At 35.1% G+C, this 17,085-nt stretch overlaps 1 protein-coding gene across 1 annotated transcript in view; it reads right to left on the bottom strand.

The window, feature by feature from the left end:
- Positions 1-15,237, bottom strand: part of LOC133451346 (GTPase IMAP family member 8-like) — a 46,918-nt gene extending 31,681 nt beyond the window's left edge. The window contains exon 1 of the mRNA XM_061730318.1: positions 15,057-15,237. The gene's annotated coding sequence lies outside the window, so the exon portion shown is untranslated. The remainder of the gene's footprint in view (positions 1-15,056) is intronic.
- Positions 15,238-17,085: the final 1,848 nt, after the last annotated feature.

A 17,085-nucleotide genomic window follows, 5' to 3' on the forward strand; every position in this document is an offset into this window, starting at 1 on the left:
AGGTTTAACTCTACACCAGCCTTACATCAGTAAAGTAATTTAATAAGGTTTAATTCTACACCAGCCTTACATCAGTAAAAGGTTTAATTTAATAAGGTTTAACTCTACACCAGCCTTACATCAGTAAAGGTTTAATTTAATAAGGTTTAACTCTACACCAGCCTTACATCAGTAAAAGTTTAATTTAATAAGGTTTAACTCTACACCAGCCTTACATCAGTAAAGATTTAATTTAATAAGGTTTAACTCTACACCAGCATTACATCAGTAAAGTAATTTAATAAGGTTTAACTCTACACCAGCCTTACATCAGTAAAAGTTTAATTTAATAAGGTTTAACTATACACCAGCCTTACATCAGTAAAGGTTTAATTTAATAAGGTTTAACTCTACACCAGCCTTACATCAGTAAAGTAATTTAATAAGGTTTAACTCTACACCAGCCTTATATCAGTAAAGTAATTTAATAAGGTTTAACTCTACACCAGCCTTACATCAGTAAAGGTTTAATTTAATAAGGTTTAACTCTACACCAGCCTTACATCAGTAAAAGTTTAATTTAATAAGGTTTAACTCTACACCAGCCTTACATCAGTAAAAGGTTTAAATTAATAAGGTTTAACTCTACACCAGCCTTACATCAGTAAAAGGTTTAATTTAATAAGGTTTAACTCTACACCAGCCTTACATAAGTAAAGTAATTTAATAAGGTTTAACTCTACACCAGCCTTACATCAGTAAAGTAAATTAATAAGGTTTAACTCTACACCAGCCTTACATCAGTAAAGTAATTCAATAAGGTTTAACTCTACACCAGCCTTACATCAGTAAAGTAATTTAATAAGGTTTAACTCTACACCAGCCTTACATCAGTAAAGGTTTAATTTAATAAGGTTTAACTCTACACCAGCCTTACATCAGTAAAAGTTTAATTTAATAAGGTTTAACTCTACACCAGCCTTACATCAGTAAAAGGTTTAATTTAATAAGGTTTAACTCTACACCAGCCTTACATAAGTAAAGTAATTTAATAAGGTTTAACTCTACACCAGCCTTACATCAGTAAAGTAATTTAATAAGGTTTAACTCTACACCAGCCTTACATCAGTAAAAGTTTAATTTAATAAGGTTTAACTCTACACCAGCCTTACATCAGTAAAAGTTTAATTTAATTTAATAAGGTTTAACTCTACACCAGCCTTACATCAGTAAAGGTTTAATTTAATAAGGTTTAACTCTACACCAGCCTTACATCAGTAAAGGTTTAATTTAATAAGGTTTAACTCTACACCAGCCTTACATCAGTAAAGGTTTAATTTAATAAGGTTTAACTCTACACCAGCCTTACATCAGTAAAAGTTTAATTTAATAAGGTTTAACTCTACACCAGCCTTACATCAGTAAAGATTTAATTTAATAAGGTTTAACTCTACACCAGCCTTACATCAGTAAAAGTTTAATTTAATAAGGTTTAACTATACACCAGCCTTACATCAGTAAAGGTTTAATTTAATAAGGTTTAACTCTACACCAGCCTTACATCAGTAAAGTAATTTAATAAGGTTTAACTCTACACCAGCCTTACATCAGTAAAAGTTTAATTTAATAAGGTTTAACTCTACACCAGCCTTACATCAGTAAAAGGTTTAATTTAATAAGGTTTAACTCTACACCAGCCTTACATAAGTAAAGTAATTTAATAAGGTTTAACTCTACACCAGCCTTACATCAGTAAAGTAATTTAATAAGGTTTAACTCTACACCAGCCTTACATCAGTAAAGTAATTTAATAAGGTTTAACTCTACACCAGCCTTACATCAGTAAAGTAATTTAATAAGGTTTAACTCTACACCAGCCTTATATCAGTAAAGTAATTTAATAAGGTTTAACTCTACACCAGCCTTACATCAGTAAAGGTTTAATTTAATAAGGTTTAACTCTACACCAGCCTTACATCAGTAAAAGGTTTAATTTAATAAGGTTTAACTCTACACCAGCCTTACATCAGTAAAAGGTTTAATTTAATAAGGTTTAACTCTACACCAGCCTTACATAAGTAAAGTAATTTAATAAGGTTTAACTCTACACCAGCCTTACATCAGTAAAGTAATTTAATAAGGTTTAACTCTACACCAGCCTTACATCAGTAAAGTAATTTAATAAGGTTTAACTCTACACCAGCCTTATATCAGTAAAGTAATTTAATAAGGTTTAACTCTACACCAGCCTTACATCAGTAAAGGTTTAATTTAATAAGGTTTAACTCTACACCAGCCTTACATCAGTAAAGTAATTTAATAAGGTTTAACTCTACACCAGCCTTACATCAGTAAAGGTTTAATTTAATAAGGTTTAACTCTACACCAGCCTTACATCAGTAAAAGTTTAATTTAATAAGGTTTAACTCTACACCAGCCTTACATCAGTAAAAATTTAATTTAATAAGGTTTAACTCTACACCAGCCTTACATCAGTAAAGTAATTTAATAAGGTTTAACTCTACACCAGCCTTACATCAGTAAAGTAATTTAATAAGGTTTAACTCTACACCAGCCTTACATCAGTAAAGTAATTTAATAAGGTTTAACTCTACACCAGCCTTACATCAGTAAAGTAATTTAATAAGGTTTAACTCTACACCAGCCTTACATCAGTAAAGTAATTTAATAAGGTTTAACTCTACACCAGCCTTACATCAGTAAAGGTTTAATTTAATAAGGTTTAACTCTACACCAGCCTTACATCAGTAAAGGTTTAATTTAATAAGGTTTAACTCTACACCAGCCTTACATCAGTAAAGGTTTAATTTAATAAGGTTTAACTCTACACCAGCCTTACATCAGTAAAAGTTTAATTTAATGGGGCGTGGTTATGGTGCTGAACTAAGCACACGTCTTTTGGTGAGCTCCTGGCGAAATTTCTGTAAAAATCCTGAAAACTCTCCTTAAACTACACAACGAAGGATAACTAATATCTGCGCCGACTCCTGGTATACCCGCAACATTATGTCACCGAAGAAAGCTAAAAACAAAACTTTTTCTTGTGAGGAAGACGACGTCCCAGATGCTAATTACCGAGCTAACACACCGGGGGATGCTGGCAGCGTGCTCCAGGAGGAGGAGGATGGTGCTGATGCTGCTACGGCCCGGGACATGGACCTCAAGCAGGTGCTTGACATTATAAGAAATGATTTCGCCGCAAAGACCGACGAGGTCCTGGTAGCAATTCATGATGTGAAAAAAGAACTGCGGGACTTTTCGACACGCATGGATGAAGCAGAAGTGCGCATAAGTAACGTGGAGGACACAGTTAACTCAGAGAAAACCAAGTCTGATACGCTTGGTAAACAGGTGAAATTCCTCACAAATAAACTTGACGAGCTCGAGAACCACTCACGTAGATCTAACCTTCGGATAGTGAACCTACCAGAGAAGATGGAGGGAAACGACGCCGCGGCTTTCCTGGAGAAGTGGCTCCCCGAAGCGCTGGGACCGGCGACGTTCCCGAGACCTCCGCTCATTGAAAGAGCTCACAGGCTGCCCGGCCGCACGCAACCTAACCGATCAACGAGGCCGAGAGTCCTCATCGCGAAGTTTTTAAACTTCCAGGATAAAGTCCGAGTGATGCGAGCAGCCAGGTCCAAGGGCAAGGTGTTCTGCAGCGGCCATGAAATCATGTTCTTCCCGGACCTCTCCGCGGAGCTCCACCGGCGGAGGAGAGGGTTCGACCGGGTGAAACAACAGCTGATGTCACTGAACATTAGATACGGAATAATCTACCCTGCTAAACTACGAGTGACGTCTGATGGACAATCACGTGAGTTTGAAACCCCAGCTGAGGCTGAAAAATTCATCCAGGAGTTAAAGTGCGCAAAAGACTCGGATAATAACTAAAATGATCTGCTGTATCATTTACCCGCCTGTAACAGATTTATAATTCAGGCCTTTTTGGCCAGCAAATGGCATGTAAAGCATTTTTTTTTCTCTTTTTTCCTCCTCATCTTTTATCAGGCGGAGGGTTTCTGTTTTATTTTAATTCTGTAATTGCTTCACTCTTCCTAGTCTGGTGGCTCCTACATTTATTTATTTACTTTGTATAGAATCCACCACGCCATCTTCTTTAAGTGGACTTTAACGTTAGAAGGCCTGTTCTCATACTGTTAGTTTTCCTAAAAGAGAGCCAAGATACAAAGTGTCAAGGGTGTACTTTTTTTTTTTTTTTTTTTTTTGATCCTGTTAGTGTAGTTTACACTTTTTTGCCAGGAGGCACAACAGTCTGGTTAGTTCTGTTATAATGACAGTTTATGTTAGTCTAGCTGCTCCCTTGTTCACATTGGATCAGTGTGTGCACTTAACTGCACCTGAAGGTCAGGGGGAGGGGTGGGATGGGCAAAAGGTTGCCCTGTTCAGCTTGACAGCTCGGGGGTTCTGTTTTTGGCAGTTTTTGAGTTTTATGGGTTTTGTTTTGTTTTATTTTGTTTTGTTTTTTGTCTGTTTTCTTTTTCTTTTCTGTATCTTCCACAGTTTGCTCTTTCCTGGTGCACTTATGATACTACATATGCTGAAAAAGTTCACCTACTACTATAGAATGATAATATGGGGTACAAACTAGTTATTATTAGGACTTGATGACCGCAATTAAAGATATTAAATTCACGTCTTGGAACGTTAGAGGGATGGTAAAATTAACTAAATTAAAACAAGTAATTACAAGGATCAAACAGCTCAAATCTTCAATAGTATTTATTCAGGAATCCCATTTACTAAATGATGACTTGATAAAAGTACGAAGGAGATGGCCAGGGAAAGTGTTGGCTTCCTGTTTCCCCTCTCATTCTAGAGGAGTGATGGTATTAATTCATAATAGAGTGCCCTTTCAAGTAAACAACTCCATTCAAGATAAAGCTGGTAGATTCCTGGTGGTCCAAGGAACACTCTTGAGAGAGAATATTAATTTGGTTAATATATATGGCCCCAACGATGACAATCCATCATTTTTTGAGAATTGATTTTTATTGCTCGCCAGCTTGCCTGGTAAAATTATACTAGCTGGTGACTTAAATTGCACCTTAGACCCCAAGCTTGATCGCTCATCTGGGACGGATACTTCCCACTCTCAGACAAGGAAAAAAATCCAACAATATATGAAAGACCTGAACCTATGTGACCCCTGGAGGATGCAAAACCCCAGTAAAAGGGAATTCTCATGCTACTCTGCAGTATTTAAAACTCACTCCAGAATAGACTATTTCTTAATCTCTGCATCTCTCCTGCCCAATATAACTAATACTGTATATGATAGCATTGTTTTGTCAGATCATGCTCCAACTTCATTATGTTACAAAGTTGAACAAAAAAACAGGTATTCGAATACTTGGCGATTACACCCAAAGTGGTTACAGGATTCAGAATTTTTAAAATTTATAGGAGAGCACATTGACCTCTACTTCTCATTAAATACGGACCAAACAACTGCAGCCATTAAATGGGACGCATTTAAAGCGTATATTAGAGGGCAAATGATAAGCTTCACCGGCTCTAAAGTTAATAAATTCAAGCAGACAATGTTGGAATTAAATGATAAAATTAAAGAAATAGAAGGGGAAGTTATCTTAGATGATTCACCACAAAAGAGACAGGAATTGATGACCCTAAAAGCAAAATAGGAGGAGCTTTCTTTGCTTAAAGCTGAGGAGGGTCTTATAAGACTAAAACAAACTTTTTATGACCAGGGCGAGAAACCCGGTAAATTACTGGCCTGGCAGATAAAAAAGCTTGAATCTGAGAGGGCGATTAACTCAATTAAGAATGAACAAGGAGAATTGTCAACAGATCCTACAGAAATTAATAACACATTTGTGTCATATTATAAAACCCTCTACAGCTCAGATAGTCCACCGAATGTGGTTAACCAAAACAGTTTCTTAGATGGATTAAATATTCCCCGCATCTCTGAAGATTCAAAAACTGAACTAGACAGGGAACTTAATTTGAATGACATCTCCAATGCCATAGCAAACATGAAGGGAGGTAAGGTTTCAGGCCCAGATGGACTTCCTATAGATATGTACAAACTATTTAAAACAAAATTGATAGCCCCACTATTAGAGGTTTATTTGGAATCCTTTAAAGTAGGTTGTCTCCCCACGTCACTACGAAGTGCACTAATCACTCTCATTTTAAAACCAGACAAAACACCATCTGAACGGGGATCTTACAGACCCATATCTCTATTAAATTCTGATGCAAAAATAATAGCAAAAGCTCTCGCTTTGAGATTAGAAAAAGTCTTGCCTGCCATAATTCATATAGACCAAAATGGATTTGTGCAAAATCGACAGGGGTTCCACAATGTAAGGAGAGTACTTAATATAGTTCATAAATGTGAAGCATCCCCGGACACGGCTATACTTTCAATCGATGCAGAAAAGGCATTCGACCGTGTCGAATGACCTTACCTCCTGGAGGTACTTAGACGAATTGGATTTGGCAATAGCTTTTGTAAATGGATCGAAATCTTATTTGTGGATTCTTCTGCGATGGTGTCAACTAATAAGCTCATCTCCCAACCTTTCAAACTATTTCGCGGTACCAGACAGGGATCACCAATTTCACCTCTTCTTTTTGTAATGGCCATGGAACCATTAGCTATAGCCATTAGATCACACCCCTTAATTTGTGGTATTATGACTGGAGACATAGAACATAACACAGCAATGTACGCTGATGATACTATTGTGTTTCTATCACATCTTACAAAATCAATTCCTTGTCTATTGGAACTTCTTGGTGAGTTTGGTACCTTCTCTGGATTCAAAATGAACAGAGAAAAATCATCTATCATGTTCTTGAATTCTAAGGAGAGGAAGAACCCCCCTGTAGTGCACCCGTTTATCAATGCCACTGAAGGATTTAAATACTTGGGCATCAAAATAACCCCGAAAATAAACAACATTAGCTCAGCCAACTACGATCCCTTGTTAGCGGGGGTGTCAGAGGAGATTGTTAGATGGACAACACTGCCTTTCTCTATCCTAGGAAGGATAAGCATTATAAAGATGTCTATATTACCTACATTTTTATATAAGTTCCAGTCCATTCCACTGGCCCCTCCTCCCTCATTCTTTCTGAAGGCCAGAAGGCTTTTCTCGAACTTCATTTGGAATAATAGGAAGCCAAGACTTAGACTATCTCTACTATATTTGCCTTACGACAGGGGAGGGCTGCAGGTACCTAACCTAGAATGGTACTATTGGGCTGCACAGCTTAGGGCCACAATGTTTTGGTTTTCTAAAGATGTTCATTTGCCCTGGCTAGAGGTTGAAAAGCTTAGCTCAAATGGATTAGCACTGGATAACTATCTATTCTCCGCTTCATTTAAAACTTTAAATAAGAGCACCACTAATCCTTTTTGTTAAAAACACCATTGCTGTTTGGTACACAGTTCAGAAACTGTTAGGGGACTCCCCAGGGTTATCCTGTTTTTCTCCCATTTGGGGTAATGATCGCTTTGCTCCAGCAAAAAATGATATGGGTTTTAAAGCATGGTGGAATAAAGGTATAGTAGAACTTAAAGATGTATATAAAGATTACACCCTAATGTCATTTAACGAGTTAAAGGCTAAATATGATATCCCGCAAAAACACTTTTTTAAGTTTTTACAACTTAGGAGTTTCATCCTGGCAAATTTAAACAATTCAGTCCAACAACCTCCACTTTCCATTCTAGAAACCCATGTTACAAAAAATTGTTTTGACAAGAGATTGATTTCTAGGTTCTATAACATGATAGCTGAAAATCATAAAGAGAACTCTGACAGCAAGAGACTGGCGTGGATCCGAGACCTACAAAAAGATATAACAAGCAGTGAATGGACTAAAATATGTTTAAAAATACACACTCAAACTATCAACACTCGGTTAAGAATGATACAATTCAATTGGATAATGCGTACATATATCTCTCCTGTACAGTTAAATAAATTCGACCCTAACATACCTGATTTATGCTATAAATGTAACAAACATCAAGGTACTCTATACCACTGCTTGTGGAATTGTCAAGAGATCCAAAAATTCTGGAACTCTGTTTTAAAGTATCTCTCTCAAATTACGGCATCCCCTGTACCTTTATGCCCTAAGCTGTGCATTTTAGGCATCTATCCTGATAACTGTGGTCTGTCTTGTAAAGAAAGAAAAATGGTTGACCTATGTTTATTACAGGCCAAACGTTGTATTGCATTATGCTGGAAGAATGTTGCTTGCCCCTCTTTTACTCTCTGGCTAAACAATTTAACTTCAGCACTTGCTCTGGAGAAATTGACCTATATTATCAGAAAGAAAGCTTCTGAATTTTATGGAATTTGGAAAATGTTTTTGGACCTTTTAAGGGTTGGTGACATAGAGGGGACAGTGGAAAAATAGGACAATGGAATAACACCTCATTGGATCTCAGGAAAGCGTGAAGTTACAGACATTTGACATTTTTGGTGTTGCTGTTTAATTATTATTATTTTTATTAATTTTGTATTTGTTATTTTCTTTCTTTATTAGCATTATTATTGATGTAGAACATTTTGTCTGGCTACATAAATGTATCTTTAACATCTCCTGGGTACAACCACATCAGACAGTACTCTGTTTATTATTATTTATTTTTGTATTTTTTATTTTTTTTTCCCACTTCTGAATTAATTAATTATTAATATGTGGTACAATTGTGTACGAATGTATTTATTTTACATACTGCCAACTGTTTTGTTGTTATAACTGTTGTTAAATGTTACTATATTACAAAAATCAATAAATATATGTAAAAAAAAAAAAAAAAAAAAAAAATAATTTAATAAGGTTTAACTCTACACCAGCCTTACATCAGTAAAGGTTTAATTTAATAAGGTTTAACTCTACACCAGCCTTACATCAGTAAAGATTTAATTTAATAAGGTTTAACTCTACACCAGCCTTACATCAGTAAAAGTTTAATTTAATAAGGTTTAACTCTACACCAGCCTTACATCAGTAAAAGTTTAATTTAATTTAATAAGGTTTAACTCTACACCAGCCTTACATCAGTAAAGGTTTAATTTAATAAGGTTTAACTCTACACCAGCCTTACATCAGTAAACGTTTAATTTAATAAGGTTTAACTCTACACCAGCCTTACATCAGTAAAGATTTAATTTAATAAGGTTTAACTCTACACCAGCATTACATCAGTAAAGTAATTTAATAAGGTTTAACTCTACACCAGCCTTACATCAGTAAAAGTTTAATTTAATAAGGTTTAACTATACACCAGCCTTACATCAGTAAAGGTTTAATTTAATAAGGTTTAACTCTACACCAGCCTTACATCAGTAAAGTAATTTAATAAGGTTTAACTCTACACCAGCCTTACATCAGTAAAGGTTTAATTTAATGAGGTTTAACTCTACACCAGCCTTACATCAGTAAAGTAATTTAATACGGTTTAACTCTACACCAGCCTTACATCAGTAAAGTAATTTAATAAGGTTTAACTCTACACCAGCCTTACATCAGTAAAGTAATTTAATAAGGTTTAACTCTACACCAGCCTTACATCAGTAAAGGTTTAATTTAATAATGTTTAACTCTACACCAGCCTTACATCAGTAAAGGTAATTTAATAAGGTTTAACTCTACACCAGCCTTACATAAGTAAAGTAATTTAATAAGGTTTAACTCTACACCAGCCTTACATCAGTAAAGTAATTTAATAAGGTTTAACTCTACACCAGCCTTACATCAGTAAAGTAATTTAATAAGGTTTAACACTACACCAGCCTTATATCAGTAAAGTAATTTAATAAGGTTTAACTCTACACCAGCCTTACATCAGTAAAGGTTTAATTTAATAAGGTTTAACTCTACACCAGCCTTACATCAGTAAAAGTTTAATTTAATTTAATAAGGTTTAACTCTACACCAGCCTTACATCAGTAAAGGTTTAATTTAATAAGGTTTAACTCTACACCAGCCTTACATCAGTAAACGTTTAATTTAATAAGGTTTAACTCTACACCAGCCTTACATCAGTAAAGGTTTAATTTAATAAGGTTTAACTCTACACCAGCATTACATCAGTAAAGTAATTTAATAAGGTTTAACTCTACACCAGCCTTACATCAGTAAAAGTTTAATTTAATAAGGTTTAACTCTACACCAGCCTTACATCAGTAAAGGTTTAATTTAATAAGGTTTAACTCTACACCAGCCTTACATCAGTAAAGTAATTTAATAAGGTTTAACTCTACACCAGCCTTACATCAGTAAAGTAATTTTATAAGGTTTAACTCTACACCAGCCTTACATCAGTAAAGTAATTTAATACGGTTTAACTCTACACCAGCCTTACATCAGTAAAGTAATTTAATAAGGTTTAACTCTACACCAGCCTTACATCAGTAAAGTAATTTAATAAGGTTTAACTCTACACCAGCCTTACATCAGTAAAGTAATTTAATAAGGTTTAACTCTACACCAGCCTTACATCAGTAAAGGTAATTTAATAAGGTTTAACTCTACACCAGCCTTACATCAGTAAAGGTTTAATTTAATAAGGTTTAACTCTACACCAGCCTTACATCAGTAAAAGTTTAATTTAATAAGGTTTAACTCTACACCAGCCTTACATCAGTAAAGTAATTTAATAAGGTTTAACTCTACACCAGCCTTACATCAGTAAAAGTTTAATTTAATAAGGTTTAACTCTACACCAGCCTTACATCAGTAAAAGGTTTAATTTAATAAGGTTTAACTCTACACCAGCCTTACATCAGTAAAGTAATTTAATAAGGTTTAACTCTACACCAGCCTTACATCAGTAAAGTAATTTAATAAGGTTTAACTCTACACCAGCCTTAAATCAGTAAAGTAATTTAATAAGGTTTAACTCTACACCAGCCTTACATCAGTAAAGTAATTTAATAAGGTTTAACTCTACACCAGCCTTACATCAGTAAAAGTTTAATTTAATAAGGTTTAACTCTACACCAGCCTTACATCAGTAAAAGTTTAATTTAATAAGGTTTAACTCTACACCAGCCTTACATCAGTAAAAGGTTTAATTTAATAAGGTTTAACTCTACACCAGCCTTACATAAGTAAAGTAATTTAATAAGGTTTAACTCTACACCAGCCTTACATCAGTAAAGTAATTTAATAAGGTTTAACTCTACACCAGCCTTACATCAGTAAAGTAATTTAATAAGGTTTAACTCTACACCAGCCTTATATCAGTAAAGTAATTTAATAAGGTTTAACTCTACACCAGCCTTACATCAGTAAAGGTTTAATTTAATAAGGTTTAACTCTACACCAGCCTTACATCAGTAAAGTAATTTAATAAGGTTTAACTCTACACCAGCCTTACATCAGTAAAGGTTTAATTTAATAAGGTTTAACTCTACACCAGCCTTACATCAGTAAAAGTTTAATTTAATAAGGTTTAACTCTACACCAGCCTTACATCAGTAAAAGTTTAATTTAATAAGGTTTAACTCTACACCAGCCTTACATCAGTAAAGTAATTTAATAAGGTTTAACTCTACACCAGCCTTACATCAGTAAAGTAATTTAATAAGGTTTAACTCTACACCAGCCTTACATCAGTAAAGTAATTTAATAAGGTTTAACTCTACACCAGCCTTACATCAGTAAAGAAATTTAATAAGGTTTAACTCTACACCAGCCTTACATCAGTAAAGTAATTTAATAAGGTTTAACTCTACACCAGCCTTACATCAGTAAAGGTTTAATTTAATAAGGTTTAACTCTACACCAGCCTTACATCAGTAAAAGTTTAATTAAATTTAATAAGGTTTAACTCTACACCAGCCTTACATCAGTAAAGGTTTAATTTAATAAGGTTTAACTCTACACCAGCCTTACATCAGTAAAGGTTTAATTTAATAAGGTTTAACTCTACACCAGCCTTACATCAGTAAAAGTTTAATTTAATAAGGTTTAACTCTACACCAGCCTTACATCAGTAAAGATTTAATTTAATAAGGTTTAACTCTACACCAGCATTACATCAGTAAAGTAATTTAATAAGGTTTAACTCTACACCAGCCTTACATCAGTAAAAGTTTAATTTAATAAGGTTTAACTATACACCAGCCTTACATCAGTAAAGGTTTAATTTAATAAGGTTTAACTCTACACCAGCCTTACATCAGTAAAAGGTTTAATTTAATAAGGTTTAACTCTACACCAGCCTTACATAAGTAAAGTAATTTAATAAGGTTTAACTCTACACCAGCCTTACATCAGTAAAGTAATTTAATAAGGTTTAACTCTACACCAGCCTTACATCAGTAAAGTAATTTAATAAGGTTTAACTCTACACCAGCCTTATATCAGTAAAGTAATTTAATAAGGTTTAACTCTACACCAGCCTTACATCAGTAAAGGTTTAATTTAATAAGGTTTAACTCTACACCAGCCTTACATCAGTAAAGTAATTTAATAAGGTTTAACTCTACACCAGCCTTACATCAGTAAAGGTTTAATTTAATAAGGTTTAACTCTACACCAGCCTTACATCAGTAAAAGTTTAATTTAATAAGGTTTAACTCTACACCAGCCTTACATCAGTAAAAGTTTAATTTAATAAGGTTTAACTCTACACCAGCCTTACATCAGTAAAGTAATTTAATAAGGTTTAACTCTACACCAGCCTTACATCAGTAAAGTAATTTAATAAGGTTTAACTCTACACCAGCCTTACATCAGTAAAGTAATTTAATAAGGTTTAACTCTACACCAGCCTTACATCAGTAAAGAAATTTAATAAGGTTTAACTCTACACCAGCCTTACATCAGTAAAGGTTTAATTTAATAAGGTTTAACTCTACACCAGCCTTACATCAGTAAAAGTTTAATTAAATTTAATAAGGTTTAACTCTACACCAGCCTTACATCAGTAAAGGTTTAATTTAATAAGGTTTAACTCTACACCAGCCTTACATCAGTAAAGGTTTAATTTAATAAGGTTTAACTCTACACCAGCCTTACATCAGTAAAAGTTTAATTTAATAAGGTTTAACTCTACACCAGCCTTACATCAGTAAAGATTTAATTTAATAAGGTTTAACTCTACACCAGCATTACATCAGTAAAGTAATTTAATAAGGTTTAACTCTACACCAGCCTTACATCAGTAAAAGTTTAATTTAATAAGGTTTAACTATACACCAGCCTTACATCAGTAAAGGTTTAATTTAATAAGGTTTAACTCTACACCAGCCTTACATCAGTAAAGTAATTTAATAAGGTTTAACTCTACACCAGCCTTACATCAGTAAAGGTTTAATTTAATAAGGTTTAACTCTACACCAGCCTTACATCAGTAAAGTAATTTAATAAGGTTTAACTCTACACCAGCCTTACATCAGTAAAGTAATTTAATAAGGTTTAACTCTACACCAGCCTTATATCAGTAAAGTAATTTAATAAGGTTTAACTCTACACCAGCCTTACATCAGTAAAGTAATTTAATAAGGTTTAACTCTACACCAGCCTTACATCAGTAAAGTAATTTAATAAGGTTTAACTCTACACCAGCCTTACATCAGTAAAGTAATTTAATAAGGTTTAACTCTACACCAGCCTTACATCAGTAAAGTAATTTAATAAGGTTTAACTCTACACCAGCCTTACATCAGTAAAGGTTTAATTTAATAAGGTTTAACTCTACACCAGCCTTACATCAGTAAAAGTTTAATTTAATAAGGTTTAACTCTACACCAGCCTTACATCAGTAAAGTAATTTAATAAGGTTTAACTCTACACCAGCCTTACATCAGTAAAAGTTTAATTTAATAAGGTTTAACTCTACACCAGCCTTACATCAGTAAAGTAATTTAATAAGGTTTAACTCTACACCAGCCTTACATCAGTAAAAGTTTAATTTAATAAGGTTTAACTCTACACCAGCCTTACATCAGTAAAGGTTTAATTTAATAAGGTTTAACTCTACACCAGCCTTACATCAGTAAAGTAATTTAATAAGGTTTAACTCTACACCAGCCTTACATCAGTAAAAGTTTAATTTAATAAGGTTTAACTCTACACCAGCCTTACATCAGTAAAAGTTTAATTTAATAAGGTTTAACTCTACACCAGCCTTACATCAGTAAAAGTTTAATTTAATAAGGTTTAACTCTACACCAGCCTTACATCAGTAAAAGTTCAGAGCTCAAAACAGGACCGCAAAACGGGACTAGTTTCTTCTGAGCGGAGTCAGATTTTGGTCCACGGGTCGAGGCGCAGTCGTGGATTAATGTTAATAACCCAATATCGCGATACACTTTGTCACCCCCACGATACGTATCGTGACATTTTTGTATCGCAAAATTTTGTGGCAGATATATTGTTACTCCCCTATATAACACTAGCCAGTCTAATGGTTAGGAAATCCCGAAGAATAGCGTGGCAAAGTTCAACACCACTGAATTCACCAGCTCTGCTGCTAACAGGGAGGTGATGGAGGCCGCGCCGGCAGAGCAGGAAAAAAGACTTCACGGAGAAATTCAAAGATGTGCTGGCTGGGATAAGTGGACTCAGGAATGAATTACAAAGCCAAGCAAACAGGATAACAGAAACTGAAGACAGAATTGGGAAGGCTGAGGACGATCTACATGCCATGCACAGCACTATTAAAAAGCTGAAAGAGAAATGCGCCACGCTGGAAACGAGAGTGGAAGAGAAGGAAAATAGAAGCCGCCGCAACAACTTAAGACTCATTGGTATCCCCGAGAAAGCTGAGGGCCCAGATATGTGTGCTTCTTTAGAAGGATGGCTACCAAAAGCTCTCGGCACCGACACCTTTCCCACCCCTCCCGTCATTGAGAGAGCGCACCGGATAGGACGACTCATCGCTGGCCAGGACTCAAGGCCAAGAGCGGTAATTATGAGATTCCTCAACTATACAGAAAAAGAAAAAGTTGTGCGAGCAGCCCGAAGAATGGGAGATGTGCGGTTTGAAACCCCAGCATCCGGTTCTACCCGACTACTCAGCGGAAACTCACCGGCAGCAGCGGCTCGTTGATGCTCCAGTCCCTGGGGCTCCGCTACGACATGTTCTACCCGGCCATCCTGGTTATCACACACAACGGGCAGCGACACTCCTTCATGTCGGCCCCCGACGCAGAAACGTTTGTCCAAAACATAAAGGGAAATTCTGCGTCCACACCCGCGCCTAACGATGGGTAGCCTGAACTGAATATGCTGCGCCGTGGCTACGCCGACACCTGCTGCGTCCGTGCGGCCAAAGGTTAACAACCTCATGATATACTGAGTTAATGTTTTACTTAGTGATTTCTTATCTCCTTATTTGTTAACAGTCTGCATATGTTGCCAAAGGCAAAACTCATATGTTCTCAGAAATATTCAAATGGTCTGACTATTTAATAGTTTGCTGGAGCCCTCGAGGAATGTGGCTTATACTGCTCCTCATTATGAGGATCAGATGTTCAAAATAATGCTGCTGTGACAGGTTACCATGGTAACAGCTGCTACCGCTGCTGTGACAGGTTACCATGGTAACAGCTGCTACCGCTGCAGTGACAGGTTACCATGGTAACAACCCCCCCCCCCCTCCCTACGGCAGGAAGTGACGTGTGGCTCTTAATTGTACGTCCGAATGAATGTACACTACGGATATTTACTCAAAAGTGTGCCGAACTTAAGTATACTTAACATTACTTATGTCACATTACTTATGTTGTCATTAATCATTGTCTGATAATGTCTCTGAATGTTTGCTATAAACACTGGTCTGTCCTACAGGTGTATTTATTATTATAATAAATATTAATATTATGATTAACATAAATTATTAATTAATTTCTGGAGGTCAAGTCTGATATATAATTAATAATTAATTAAAATTATTTATAATTATTTATTATTATTATAACAGCATCCATAGCACCATAGCAACGATAGAAATACCTCCATAATCTCCATAATAACTGACTTTTCTGTCCTTTGTTGTTTTGTCTACTGTTGTTGTTGTCTCTTTTATTGTATTTATATGGACCTATTTGAGTCTGAAATAAAGATTGAATTGACAAACTAAACATATAGCCTACATTCACTAAATGAAGATTATGTAAATAAAATACACATTTCTCGCTAGAAACCTTAATAAAATGCATTTTAATGCCGAAACTATCTTGAAAAATATTGCATTTTCCAATAAAAATAAAATGTAGGCCTATGTTAACTTCTGACATGTTACGTTACTCTAAACTTAACTATCTTAAATATTAACCGTTTAGTCAACGGCACACGACTGGGGCATCCGTCACGTGTCCAGGATCCCCCTCGTCACTATGACGTAGAGGGAATTCCCAGAGGGAATTGTTGTTCTGGCAGCTACAGTCTACAATGTAAAGAGCTTTGCAGTTGTAGGAGTACAGCTGGAAAGCGCTATATAAGTGTAAGCCATTTACCATAATAATGTAATAATCCGTGTATACAGGGTGCGATTTGTGAAAAAACCAGAGGGGGGGGGGGGGAATTTTGAGAAATATTTTTATTCAGAAACATTACCACACAACAGCGAGCCAACAGTATAGGCTATATGAAAACTTGTTTCTTGTGTAAACCTCACACTTAAGCTACATAACGTAGGCAGTAGGCCTATTCTGAACATGAACTGACCCACTGCATTTGCACAAAATATTTTCTCCTAATATTGTTTTTGAATGTGCCAAATAAAAATAGATAAACAAAATTTATATTTTTTTTAAATTCTTTCTCAATATCATTTTTTTTCATTGTTTCATTCATTTGACTGACTGTATCTTTTATTTTGGCGTTAATTTGTCAGACTTTTGGAATGCAAGAAAATCCGGTTGGTTTTCAAAATAAAACTACTTTCTGTGGGCGCGACTCGCTCCCGGTATCAAAATCACACACAAGCAGAATGAACACGGACTCTGTGTATGTTGGTTGTTATTACTTGTTAATAATTACGATGTAATGGTGAAAATACTTTGGGTGGGGGGGGGGTACATTTTGTCCCCACCGAGGATAAAAATAATTCAGCAT

Source organism: Cololabis saira, chromosome 9, assembly GCF_033807715.1.
Source record: "Cololabis saira isolate AMF1-May2022 chromosome 9, fColSai1.1, whole genome shotgun sequence".
In the NCBI taxonomy this organism is placed as follows: domain Eukaryota; kingdom Metazoa; phylum Chordata; class Actinopteri; order Beloniformes; family Belonidae; genus Cololabis; species Cololabis saira.